Below are 14,000 nucleotides of genomic sequence, written 5' to 3' on the forward strand. Positions count from 1 at the left end.
ACAACTCATAATGAAAAGTCTTTATTCTCTGACATTTGATGAAATACGACAAAAGTCCATATTCTCTGACATTTCTCATTTGCTTACTCTGACACGGTAAGTTGCCCAGTGGAGAGGCCCACATGGCAAAGAGTGGAGGGAGCCTCAGTTCAATGGCCCTCAGTGGACTGGGTCCTGCCAACACTCACAGAAGACAGGTTGTAAACAGACCCTCCTTTGCTGAACCTGAGATGATCACAGCTCTAACCTACCCCGTGGTTATATTCTGGGAGGACCCTAACCCAGAGGACCCTGCTAAGTACCTGCATTTCTGATACACAAAGCCTCAAAATTACAATTTTCTTACTATATATCTCTCTCTTTTTTTCTTTTTTAAAGAGAATTGACTGCTAAGCTCTGGAGATGGATAGTGGTCATGGTCGCCCACGGTTACAAAGCAGTGAATAAATAATACAGATTTTGGTACCAAGAGTAGGATGCTATTGTAATAAATACTCAAAAATGTGGGAGTGGCTTTGAAACTAAGAAGTGGGCAGCAGCTGGAAGGATTTTGAGGACCGGGTTAGAGAATGCCCAAATTGCCGTCAACAGATTATCAGTGGACATCCAGACTTTGAAAACACTGCCAGCGAGTGCTTAAAAAGAAGCAAAGAGGCTGCTATGGGGAACTGGAGGAAGGAGGATCTCTGTTACCCAGTGGCCAGAAATTTAGTGGCTCTGCCATCTGCAGTTGTGTAGAAAGCAGCATGTGTCTCATGAACTTTGTGCAAGATTTGCAAGTAAAGTTGCAAGAAGCCACTTGTTTCCCTCTTGCTTAGTAAAACACAAAAGGAGAGAATAAAAATGAGTGCAGAAGTATTCTAAACAGGAGCCAGAGAGTATGCTTTTTTGTGCAGGGAAACAGATAAAGATGGCAGACGAAAAAAAAAAAAGATGGCAGACGATGTTCTGTGGCAACAGTGGAATTAAATTTAAAATCAGTAAAAGAAACCTGTCAGAAACTCCCAGTTGTTTGATGAGATTTCTGGAGAGGGAGAGGGTGGGATGATTTGGGAGAATGGCATTGAAACATGTATAGTATCATATATGAAATGAGTTGCCAGTCCAGGTTCGATGCACGATACTGGATGCTTGGGCCTGGTGCACTGGGACGACCCAGAGGGATGGTACAGGGAGGGAGGAGGGTTCAGGATCAGGAACACGTATATACCTGTCACGGATTAATGTTGATATATGGCAAAACCAATACAATATTGTAAAGTTAAAAAATAAAAAAAAACAAACATGCAATTGGGACTTCCCTGGCAGTCCAGTAGATAAGACTCCACATTTCCAAGTGCAGAGGGCATGGGTTTGATTCCTGGTCAACGAACTAAGATCCCACATGCCACATGGTGTGGCCAAAACCAAAAAAAACCATGTGATCAAAAAGACTATGGAAATATATCTTTAAGTATTGAAGGAAAAGATAAACAACTTAGAATTCTGTACCCAGCGGAAAGATCTTTCAAAAATAACAGTGAAATTCTTCACGTGTAGGAGTGCTGAAAAAGTTCATTAGTAGCACACCTGTACTGGAAGTCATGTTAAAGGAAGTCCTTTGAAGAAAGGAATATAATACTAGTTATAGATTTGTATCTACACAAAGGATTGAAGACCACTACAAACTACATTGATAAATATAAAAGATTTTCTACTGTACACATCAATTTTTAAAAAAGGAGAACTGGTCGCTAACTTCCGGAGCTGGACAGTGGTCACAGTTGCGCAACAGGCTGAGTGTACTTGATGCCACTAAATTGTGCACTTTAAAGTTAAAACGGTACATTTCATGTTTCTATATTCTACCACAACAAAAAAGATGACTTTAAAGAAAATGTACTGTGGGGTGTATAGCACGTAAAAGTGGAAAGTATAACCACAGTAGCACAAAAGCCAAGAGTAGAAATGGGTGTTTCTACTGTGGTGCTGTTGCGAGTTTCTTGTGTTATATATGAAGTGGTGTATCACTTGAAAATAGCCTGTGATGTGATGTGACCACTGAAATAACAAAGAATGGCTAAAAAAACAATATAGGACATGAAGTCATGAAAAATACTCAATTCTAAAAAAAAGTCAGAAAAAGAGGAAGAAAGAAGCAGGAGCAGATGGGATTAAGAATAAATAGGAAAAGATCTAAACACCCTCAATTAAGAGTCAAAGATTATCAGATTTTTAAAAGAAGAACAAAATTATGCTGCCTGCAAGATTTAATATTAGGATGCAAGTGGGTTTAAAGAATGGAAAAATATATACTATGCTAACATGAAGCAAAAGAAACCTGGAGGAGTTATATTGATATTGGGCAAAGTAGATTGCAGAGCAAAAAATATTACCTGGGTCATTTTAGAAAGAGGTCAATTAAGCGGAACTAATAATCCTAAATATTTATGTCATTAACAATAGCTTAAAAAGACAAGAATCAAAAAACCGATACCTCTGCAAAAAGAGAAGAATTCACATTTCAGAGATTTTAGTATCTTTTTCTTAATAATTGATAGACTAAATAGACCAAAAATCAGTAATGATTTGGAAGACTTCAACACTATCAACCAAGTTCACCTGATTGGCATTTATGGAATACCACCGAGTAACTGCAGAATATACATTCAAGTTAGTATAGATCATTTACTAAGATTCAATTCTGGGCTGTAAATAAGTCCCAATAAATTTAAAAGGATTCAAGTCATACAAGCCATATTCTATGACCAGAGTGGAAGTAAATTAAAAATCAAGAAAAGAAAGATCTGTGGGAAATCCCCAAATATATGAAAACTAATATCATTCTAAAATAAAAATGATCAAAGGGAAATTAGTATTTCAAACTGAGTGAAAATGAAAACTCTTTGTTTTTAGTTTTCTGTATATTATGTTCTGACACCTTAAAAACTGTTCTGGGTGGGGAGAGACAGCCCTTGCTGAGGCTAACCCGTTCCTTTTTTCTTTGTTTAATGATAGTTGATTTACAATGCTGTGTTAGTTTCTGGTATACAGCAAAGTGATTCAGTTATGCGTGTGTGAGTGTGTGTGTGTGTGTGTGTGTGTGTGTGTGCATGTGGGTGAAAGAGCAAAGTGAAAAAGATGGCTGAAAACGTGCAAAAAACTAAGATCATGGCATCCAGTCCCATCACTTCATGGCAAATAGATGGAAATAAAGTGGAAACAGTGACAGATTTTATTTTCCTGGGCTCCAAAATCACTGCAGACAGTGACTGCAGCCATGAAATTAAAAGATATTTTCTCCTTGGAAGGAAAGCTATGACAGACCTAGACAGTGTATTAAAAAGAAGAGACATCAGTTTGCCGACAAAGGTCTGCATAAGTCAAAGTGACGGTTTTTCCAGTAGTGTACAGATGTGAGAGTTGGACCATAAAGAGAGTTGAGTGCCAAAGAATTGACGCTTTCGAATTGTGTTGGAAAAGACTCTCGAGAATCCCTCGGACAGCAAGGAGATCCAACCAGTCAATCCTAAAGGAGATCAGTCCTGGGTGTTCATTGGAAAGACTGATGCTGAAGCTCCAATACTCTGGCCAGCTGATGGGAAGAGCTGACTCATTGGAAAAGACCCTGATGCTGGAAAAGACTGAGGGCAGGAGGAGAAGGGGACGACAGAGGATGAGATGGTTGGATGGCATCATCGACTTAATGGACCTGAATTTGAACCAATTCTGGGAGATGGCGAGGGACAGAGAAGCCTGGTGTGCTGTAGTCCAAGGGGTTGCAAAGAGTCGGACACAACTTAATGACTGAACAACATAGTATATTGAATAATTAAATATATTTCCCTGTGCTATATAATAGGACCTTGTGTTTACCCATTCTATTTATACTAGTTCTCATCTGCTAACAAAGTCCCAGTCCATCCCTCTCCCACTGCCCTCCCACTTGGTGACCACAAGTCTATATGTCTGTGAGTCTGTTTCTGCTTTGTAAGCCAGTTCATTTGTATCATATTGTAGATTCTACATAAAAGTGATATCGTACGATATCTGTCTTTCTCTTTCTGACTCCCCTTCATATGATAATCTCTATGTTTACCCATGTGGCATTATTTCATTCTTTTTTTGTGGCGGAGCAGTATTGCAGTGTGTGTGTGAAACCGCATCTTCTTTATCCATTCATCTGTTGATGGACATTTAGGTTGCTTCCTTATCTTGGCTGTTGTGAATGGTGAGACTAGCTAGTTCTTGTGATAGCAAAGGGCTCAGCCAGGAGAATGTCTTTGACCTACAAACTAACCAGTCCAGAAACATACCTCCTTCATCTGATCCATACACCTTCGGAGCAATATTCCTCTGTCTTAGTCATCCCAGGGCCAGGTACCAGCCAATTGGGGACCACGCTGACATTTGTAGAACCTGATGAAATTATTCAAACTAGCCAATTCTAAACTGTTCACTTTGCCCTGCCTTGCCTGTCCCACAGAAACGCCAATAAAGATTCTAGCCTCGACTTTGCCCCCATTCCCGCTTTCTGCCTGCTGACCACTCTGAGGCCTTCCCATGTAGCCTGCATGGCATGGTATGCTCTGCATCCAGTGCTGGGACTTGGGAGCTTAATAAACTGTCTGCCTGAGCCTCTCCCATGCTGCCTTTTGTGGCCACACCTGACAGTCACGTAAAAGAACACAGAACAAAACCCAAGATATCCAAATTTGGGGGATACAGGCAGTGGTGTGTGTGTGTGTGTGTGTGCACGCTCAGTTGCTTCAGTAGTGTCTTGACTCTTTGTGACCCCATGAACCGTAACCTGCCAGGCAGTACTTAGAGGGAAATATATAGCATTAAGCTGTATTAGTAAAGAAGAAAATTATGAAATTAATGACCTCAGCTTCTAATTTAAGAAACCAGAAAACGAAGAGAAAATAAAGCAGAAAACAAGCAAAAGGAGATAAATGAGATAGAAACAAAACAATATAGAAAACTGACAAAAATGGAAAACTGATTCTTTGAAAAAATAAATAAAATTGATAAACTTTTAGCCAGACTGATCAGGAAAAAAGACACAAATTACCAATATCAGGAACGAGAGTGATGACAGTACTATAAATCCTACAGATATTAAAAGGATAGCAAGTGAATATTATGAACAACCATACATATTCCTCCCCTCTAAAAATCGTTCTTTGAAGAGAGTGTTACTCTGATAAGGAAAGCAAAGACAGTTCAGGAAAAGAAAATGACAGACTAATATCTCTCATAAACATAGATGCAAAATTTCCTAACAAAATTTTAGCAAATCAAATCTGAAAGTCTATAATAAGGACAATACATCATGACTAAGTGGATTTTATCCCAAGATTGCAGTTTGTTTAACATTTGAGTATCAGTCAATGTCATTTCCCATATTGAAAAACCACCTGATTATTTCAATAGATACAAAGAAAGCATTTGATAAAATCCAACCTCCTTTCATGAGAAAACTTCTCAGGAAATGAGGAATAGATGAAAAGTTTCTCAAACTGATACAGGACATCTACAAAAAAATCCTACAGCTAACGGCATACTTGGGTTCCATTAAAGTGGCTCAGATAGTAAAGAATCTGCCCGCAATGTGGGAGACCCTGGTTTGATCCGAGTCTGGAAGATCCCCTGAAGAAGGGAATGGCAACCCATTCCAGTGTTCTTGTCTGGAGAATTCCATGGCCAGAGGAATCTGGCAGGCCACAGTCCATGGGGTGAAAAAAAGCTGGACGTGACTGAGTACACTTTCACCTTTCAACGGCATGCTTGGCTTCCCAGGTGGCTCTAGAGGTAAAGAATCCACCTGCCAATGGAGGTGTGGGTTCAATCCCTGGGTCAGGAAAATCCCCTGGAGAAGGAAGTGCAACCCACTCCAGTATTCTTACCTGGAAAATCCCATGGACAGAAGAGCCTGGTGGGCTACACCCTGTGGAGTCACAAAGAGTCAGTCAGACATGACGTAAAACTTCAGCACACACATACAAATGCATACTTAATGCTGAAACGCAATGCTTTCCTGCTAAGGTCAGGGACAAGTCAAGTATGTCCATTCTCACTTTTTATTTGACTTTGTATTAGAAACTCTAGCCAGTACAGAAAGGTAAGGGAAAAAAATCATACAGGTTGGAAAGGAAGGAACAGAATTATTTTTATTTGCAGGTGACTTGATTATCTATGTAAAAGTCTCATAGAAACTACAGAAAAAGTTCCTATAGGACTAATGAGTGCGTTTAGCATCATTGCAGGGTATTTTAACATATGAAAGTCAATTACATTTTAATGAACTAGCAACAAACAATTGGAAATTGAAGCAAATATACTGTTTATAATACCATAGAAAATATGAAATGCTTCAGGTTAATCTTCCAAAAGATATAAATTCTGCTTATATTGATCTATAAATCTTTAAATCAAATTCTTTACCAGGTTTTTCAAGACAATTTACAAACTTATTATAAAATAAACATCAAAGACAAAGAGTGTAAACAGCTCAATATTAAAAAAAAAAACCAACCAAATAATGGGTTGAAGACCTAAATAGACATTTCTCTAAAGAAATACAAATGGCCAACAGACATATGAAAAGATACTCAACATTGCTAATTATTAGAGAAATCAAAACTACAGTGAAGTATTACCTTATACCTGTCAGAATGGCCACCATCAAAAAGTCTACAAATGATAAATGCTGGAGAGGGTTTGGAGAGAAGGAACGCTCCTACACTTTTGCTGGGAGTGTGCATTGGTGCAGCCACTATGGAAAACAGTACCATGCTCGTGCCAAGTTGCTCAGTTGTGTCTGACTCTTTGCGACCCCATGGACTATACCCACCAGGCTCCTCTGTCCATGGGATTCTCCAGGCAAGAATACTGGAGTGGGGAGCCATTTCCTTCTCCAGGGGAACTTCCCAACCCAGGGATCAAAGCCAGGTCTGCTACATTGCATGTGAATTCTTTACCATCAGTATGGAGGTTCCTTAAAAAAAAAAAACAACTAGAAATAGAGCTATCATATGACCCAGCAATCCTAATCCTGGGCATATATCTGAAGAGAACTCTAATTCAAAAAGATACATGTACCCCAATGTTCATAGTAGCACTGTTTACAATAGCCAGCACATGGAAGCAACCTAAATGTCTCAACAGAGGAATGGATAAAGATGTGGGGTGTATATACATGTATCAGTGGAATACTTATCAGACATCAAGAACGAAATAATGCCATTCGCAGCAACGTGGATGGACCTAAGAAATTATCACACTAAGTGAAGTAAGTCAGAGAAGGATAAACATATATGATATCACTTATTTGTGGAATCTTAAAAAATGATATAAATGAATTACTTACAAAACAGAAACAGACTCTCAGACATAGAAAACGAATTTGTGGTTACCAAAGGGGAAAGGAGAAGAAGGGATAAAGTAGGTGCTTAGGATTAACAGATCCACACTACTTTATATAAAACAAATGAATGACAAAGTTCTATTGTGTAGCATAGAGAACTGTATTCAGTATCTTGTAATATCCTACAATAGTAAAGAATTTGAAAAAATATGTATATGCACATGTATATGAATGAATCACTTTTCTGCATGCCAGAAACTGACAGCATTGTGAATCAACCATACTTACACTTAAAAATAAAAAATATTAATGATAGTTTACAAGAAGAGCACTGTAGGCACAGGAACAGAGAAATGTACCTATTAGAATGACACAGGAAACCTGGAAGAGACTTAGTATCAAGAACTTGATCTGTGCTAGACGTACCCACTCCAGTGTTCTTGCCTGGAGAATCCCAGGGACGGGGGAGCCTGGTAGGCTGCCGTCTATGGGGTCGCACAGAGTCGGACACGACTGAAGCGACTTACCAGCAGCAGAAGTAATGTATGCGTGCTTGTATACACCTTCATCCAGCTATATCCATTTTAATATTCATCTGATATTTCTCTTCCTCCCTCTTCCCTCCCTCCCTCCCTCCCTTCTCTTTCTTCTATCTAATCTGCCAGCTATCATCATCTATCATCTATCTCCCCAAGAGTTCACAGTGATAACTATAATTCCAATTCAAGGCACAGGTTTTATTTATTTATTTTTTTATTTGTTCATTGGCCATTTTACATCTTCTTTGGAGAAATGTTCAAATCCTTTGACTATTTTTAAATTGGTTTATTTATCTCTTTATTGTTGAATTGTAAGAGTTCATTATTCTGAATAGTAAACCTTTATCAGATGTATGATTTTTCAAATATTTTATTTTATCCTTCCTTTCATATTTACAACTTCTTTCTCTGACTGTGATAACTGGCTCCCATTACACAATTTTTTAAAATTTACTCAGCCCTAGAATGTACATAAAGTAGTTTCAGTGTTAACTTTTGCCTCTGAAAAATCAGCCTACTAATGAGAATTCAGTGTTTGTTTAGGGATGGTTTGTGTTTTTAGCCTGAGGGCATGCATTCAATAGTTCTATTACTGTGTTCAAATATTATTCACATCTTCTTTAACCATTCTTCTCTTGAAGGACATTGTTTCCATGTCTTGGCTTTATCTACTGCTTTGCAAACCATGGCCATCCATGATCACGATCCATCTCCAGAGCCTAAAAATCAATTCTCACAATTGCCACCAGGGGAAACATCAGTCAGACTCTGGTAAATTTGTATCTCTTGAAAGCCTTGTTAAGAACAGAGTCCTCTGGAGTATTTTCTCCTTCCCTTCTGGAAGTATGAGATTTTTCCCTGGTGGCTTAGATGGTAAAGAATCTGCCTGTACTGTGGGATTTGACCCGGTTTTGATCCCTGGGTCTGGAAGATCCCCTGGAGAAGAGCATGGCAACCCACCCCAGTATTCTTGCCTGGAGAATTCCAGGGACAGAGGAACCTGGCGGGACATAGTCCATGGGGTCCCACAGAGTCAGGCTCACTGATGCGACTGAACATGCACGCAACTATGACTGCTATCAGTGCATGGATGAGGCAGGGCAAGTAGGTGGAGAGAGTCTGGGACAGGGAGTCAAGAAGACTGGAATTATCCTGGTCACTTGCCTACTGGATGACTTGGGGAAAACCACTCTAATAATCTCTAGCAATCAGCCACTGATCTGTCTAGCCAAAGCATTGTCGAATGCGTCAAATGGAAATAACGTATTTTACAAACTATAAAGTATTGTCTACAAATCAGATGTTAGTATTGTTATTGTGACTGTATTTTCAAATAGGGAATATAAGTGTCAGAATTTAAGTGACCCATCCAAGAAAAGAATCCCAAAGTGAAACCCCATCCTCTGCTCTTCTCAAGTTAAATGAAAAGCTGATGCTCTTAAAGCCCAGTGGAAAGCAAGCCTTGAACGAGCTATCCTACAGAATTTAGGAGCCAGTGATATGAAGCTTGCAAGCTACTTAATCCATGTGAGCCTCTGTTCCCTGTCTATTGTAGGAAAGCCACTTGTTCAACAACAAAATGTTAATATACACGTGAGGTTTCAGGACCCACACAGAGCAGACCCCAATGGGTCCACAGAGCCCTCAGGACTGAGGCAGTGACACAGTCCTCCCAGAGGATGACAGAAGTCCCGAGGCCTTGGTGGTCTTTGCCATAGTCCTGATCAGTGGACAGGGGGTCATGGATCCATCTAAGTACTGGGAAGTAGTCTGGCTAACATCACAGTCATGTTTCACCACTGCAGGCAATGTTTTCATCTGATCAGTAGATGGTGTGTGGTTTATATCTCACAGTAGCGCTGATGAGATTTGGTTATTTTGCTGACTGAAACATGTTTGGACATTCTGGAGTGAGACCAAGTGTGTTAGCGCTATTTTAGGCTGGGGGGATCCAACTACGAGTGAGACCTAATCCCAGCCCTTATGAAGTTTACAGTCCTAGACGCAGGCTAGGGACCACACGTTCACTCCTTCAATTGTGCCCGACTCTTTGTGACCCCTGGACTGCAGCCCGCTAGGCTCCTCTGGCCATGAGATTCTCCAGGCAAGAATAATACTGGAGTGGGTTGGCACGCCCTCCTCCAGGGGATCTTCCTGACCCAGGGACTGAACTTGGGTCTTCTGTGTCTCCAGCACTGGCAGGTAGATTCTTTACCACTGTGCCACCTGGGATCTCGGAGGCTTGGGAACAAGCACACTTTGTCCAAGGGTAGAGGCCTAGGGATCCATGAGGGACACCAGGTAACCTGCTGATAATTTCACTTCAGATGTCTGCAGGGAGAAAATAGACTGGTAAGGTCAATTCAAATGTTTGATACTTTCAGAGCTCACCCTCTTATTCTAAATTAATCATTTAAGTTACTCAGAGTTTAATCATATTGAGAGTCCCCACTCCTATCAGTGAGGTATTCTTCATGAGGCTCTGTTCAGGGAACAGAATCTCTAAATCTGCAAGACTGAGGACCTCACTCTGAGCCATGATTACTTCACCAGGTAAACGCCACTTTGTAAAGGGGAAAGAGTACCAACTCACCTGAGAAGGTAGGGAAGAAATGATACATCCCTTCTGGGAAGCTGAGGTCCAGGGTCTCTCAAAAGAGTGTCAGGCCTCCCCATCCTTTGTCTGCACCCAGTTGGGTGCCTCTGAGTGTGACAGCCAGCTCACCGGGGCTTACAGGTTTCGATCCCAGAGAAGACAGCATTCACACTGACTGCTCTAGTAAAGTCCATGGCAGGCTCTGGCCACTCTGGAATCAGAGGCCCCCAGGCAGCTAACACCATCCAAACGGAGGTAGGAGATAGGCCCTAGGCTGAGCAGCTGGAGTCTGTGCAGCAGAGTAAATCGGAGCTTTGTTTTCCCCGACACTCCAAGGGCAATGTTAATGGCAGGAGCTGAGCTCTGCCGGAGTAAAGAGATCAGAGGACCACATCTATTACTCCTGAGCTCAAGGAGACCTCGCTGACTGCACATGGGCAGGAAGGCTCCTCTGGGGTCAAAAAGGGAGGGGGCGCCGCCCCGTAGTAGGTGCTGCCGACCTCCTGTAGGCCTTTGTGCTGGAGTCCATCTTGACAAAAAGATGCACCTACACATTGCCGGGAGGGGCCTAAAGGCAAGTCAGGTGCGGGAAAAGAAGCGAGACAGTTGGCCAGAGGCGAGCAAAGACCCCATCTAGGCGATTTAAAGCACCTCTCTGGCAGGCTCCTCACTCAGGAAACCCACACTCTCCTCTGGGTATGAATCTCTGCCCTGCTTCTGTCTTAAGTAAACTGTTTCTCTGCGTGCTCTCCCACATGTTGTGCTGAGTTTCTGATAATTAACTGTGTACTGGGTTTTGCCTCCTTGAAATGGGGTTCCTGAACAATTCCTGGGCACAGAAATAAGATCCTACTTCAGGATCACTCACTGCTGTCTCTCTGAGGACAAAACCTCTTGGATAAAGCAGGGCAGCTTTGAAACAGGGAAGGGCTGGCTCTCCAAAAAAGAGGAAAGTGAGAGAACAGCACTCACCTCCTCCTGGGGCCTTCCGCCTTCCTCTCAGGAGGCACTACAGCCTCACTCTTCGTTATCTGTCTACAGCAATCCTGCAGGACATGGTGAGTGCCTTGAAGCAATATGCCCTACCGCCACAACCTGTGCTGGCCTGCACCGCTTTTCTTCACTTCCATGCAGAGCAGGTGCCGTGAAAGCAAACTCTGAAGCCGACTTGGACTCAAATGTTAACTTTGGTCCTACTAAGCCAACGCTTTTTAGCAGGGCTCTTAAGCCTGTTTCCTCAAGCAAATGAGGCTAATGTGCCCATGTCACAGGGTAGTCATGAGAATGAGATGGATTAAAAGGGATAGAAGTGCTAGGATAGTGGCTGATGCTCAGTACAAGTCTACCGAATATATAAGTGTTTGGTCTGTTTTAAATACTTGTATTTAGCACATATATTTATATGTAAACACATCTATTCAATAACAATACTACACATATTACACTTGTTTCTGGCAGCTTAACAACTGCTTGAAAGCCTTTGCTGGATGATGAACCCCAGCGGAGAACTCCCACATACCTTTATTTTTTAGCTGCCTCACCTGGCTTGTGGGATCTCAGTTCCGTGACCGCGGTTTGAACTCTGGCCACCGCAGTAAAGGCCTGAAGTCCTAACCACTGGACCCCCAGGGAACTCTCCCCACATACGTTTCTAAGAAGAGGAAGTTTTTCTCTTGGCCTGAACTAACAGGGATTTTTGTGGCCAGATGTCAGCAATAGCTTAGGAAGAGGATTTAAGAGCTCTCAGTTCTGGAATAACTTTGTCTTATTTTCTTTCTGTTCTGTTCTTTTTAGGAATGAGTCTAGGGGAAGGAACAGTATCACACCATTAATTCTTTTTGTAAAAATACCATTAATTCTTCAAATGGAGAATGAAAGCAGCCAGTGGCAAGGACTCAAGAGCACAGGGGACAGCTCACCTAGACAGGGGGAGCTTGGTGAATTAATCCTGCCCCTCTATGACCAGTTTCCCAGGTGGCTCAGTGGTACAGCATCTGTCCACCAACGGAGGAAAGGCAGGAGATGTGGGTTCGATCCCTGGGTCGGGAAGATCCCTGGAGGAGGAAATGGCACCCCACTCCAGTATTCTTGCCTGGAGAATCCCACGGACAGAGGAGCCTGGTGGGCTACAGTCCATGGGGTTGCAAAGAGTCAGACACGACGGAGCACGCATGTACCATGATTAGCAAGTTTGGATTTTTGGAGTTCAGAATCTTGTTTCCTAGAACGTCTTGTATGGTCGCTATCTTTTCTGAGATCCAGTTTGATCATCCTTGTTCTATTCCAGGAATACACTTTGTTGAGCTTTGCTTAACTAACAGGCCCCACGTTCCAGTTCTGCATCCTGAGATGTATCTGAGGTCCCCTTCGTTGGAGTTTTGAGAGATGTTGAAGACCATCTCTTGGTTTTACTTCCACAGATGGCTAATTATTTGTGTGTTTATTTGTCTAACTTTTAGAGGGCAATCTTATTTTCCTGTTTTTTGTTGGGGAAGGGCAACTCATTGTTTCCCAATGTACTGCCAACAGACTGGTTTTCTTGAGGGAAAACATCTGTACAAAGTCTGGTTTCAGGTCAGATGGGGACAGATGGTGCTGTTCTGTCTCCTGGAACTCAGAGTCTCATTTCTGTTTCTCTTGCTCACTGGGGGAGAAGGGGACAAACACATGGATGGTATTTTCCTATGCTGGAATTCTTTTTTCAGTTTTTTGCCCTTTTTTTTTTTTAAAGATTCTTATAACCTTCCATCCTTTATTTCCTCCCCACTAGACTTCCCCACAATTACGAGAATCATTTGTTTTAAATAACCCTTTCTAAAAAAATACAAAGCAGGGACCTCCCTGGCACCCCAGTGGTTAAGACTTCACCTTTCAATGAAAGGAGTGCAGGTTGGATCCCTGGTCAGGGAGCTAAAATCCTATATACCTTGGGGCCAAAAAGCCAAAACATAAACAGAAGCAATATTGTAGCAAATTCAATAAAGACTTTAAAAATGGTCCATATCAAAAAATCTTTAAGAAAAACAACAAAGCAATATTCATGAGAAGAAACTTGGATAGACCAAAGTAATAGTTACTTTTATAATTACTTTTGATTATCACACAAAAAAATTCTCCCAATCTAAATGATTTATTCCATGTCTGGATTCAGATGTGTTTCCTGCTATAATAATTAGCTACAAGATAGTATACTGTTTCATTGCAGAATTTCAGCTTGATAATTTATACCAACGAACTGAGACCTCTAAAACAGCCTTTTGCCTATTTTCACTGAGCTTGAGCCAAATATCAAGAGCTGCTGCTGCTGCTGCTAAGTCGCTTCAATCGTGTCCGACTCTGTGTGACCCCATAGATGGCAGCCCACCAGGCTCCCCCATCCCTGGGATTCTCCAGGCAAGAACACTGGAGTGGGTTGCCATTTCCTTCTCCAATGCATGAAAGTGAAAAGTGAAAGGGAAGTCGCTCAGTCGTGTCTGACTCTTCGAGACCCCAGGGACTGCAGCCCACCAGGCTCCTC

This window comes from Bos taurus, chromosome 2 (genome assembly GCF_002263795.3).
Source record: "Bos taurus isolate L1 Dominette 01449 registration number 42190680 breed Hereford chromosome 2, ARS-UCD2.0, whole genome shotgun sequence".
Classification (NCBI taxonomy): domain Eukaryota; kingdom Metazoa; phylum Chordata; class Mammalia; order Artiodactyla; family Bovidae; genus Bos; species Bos taurus.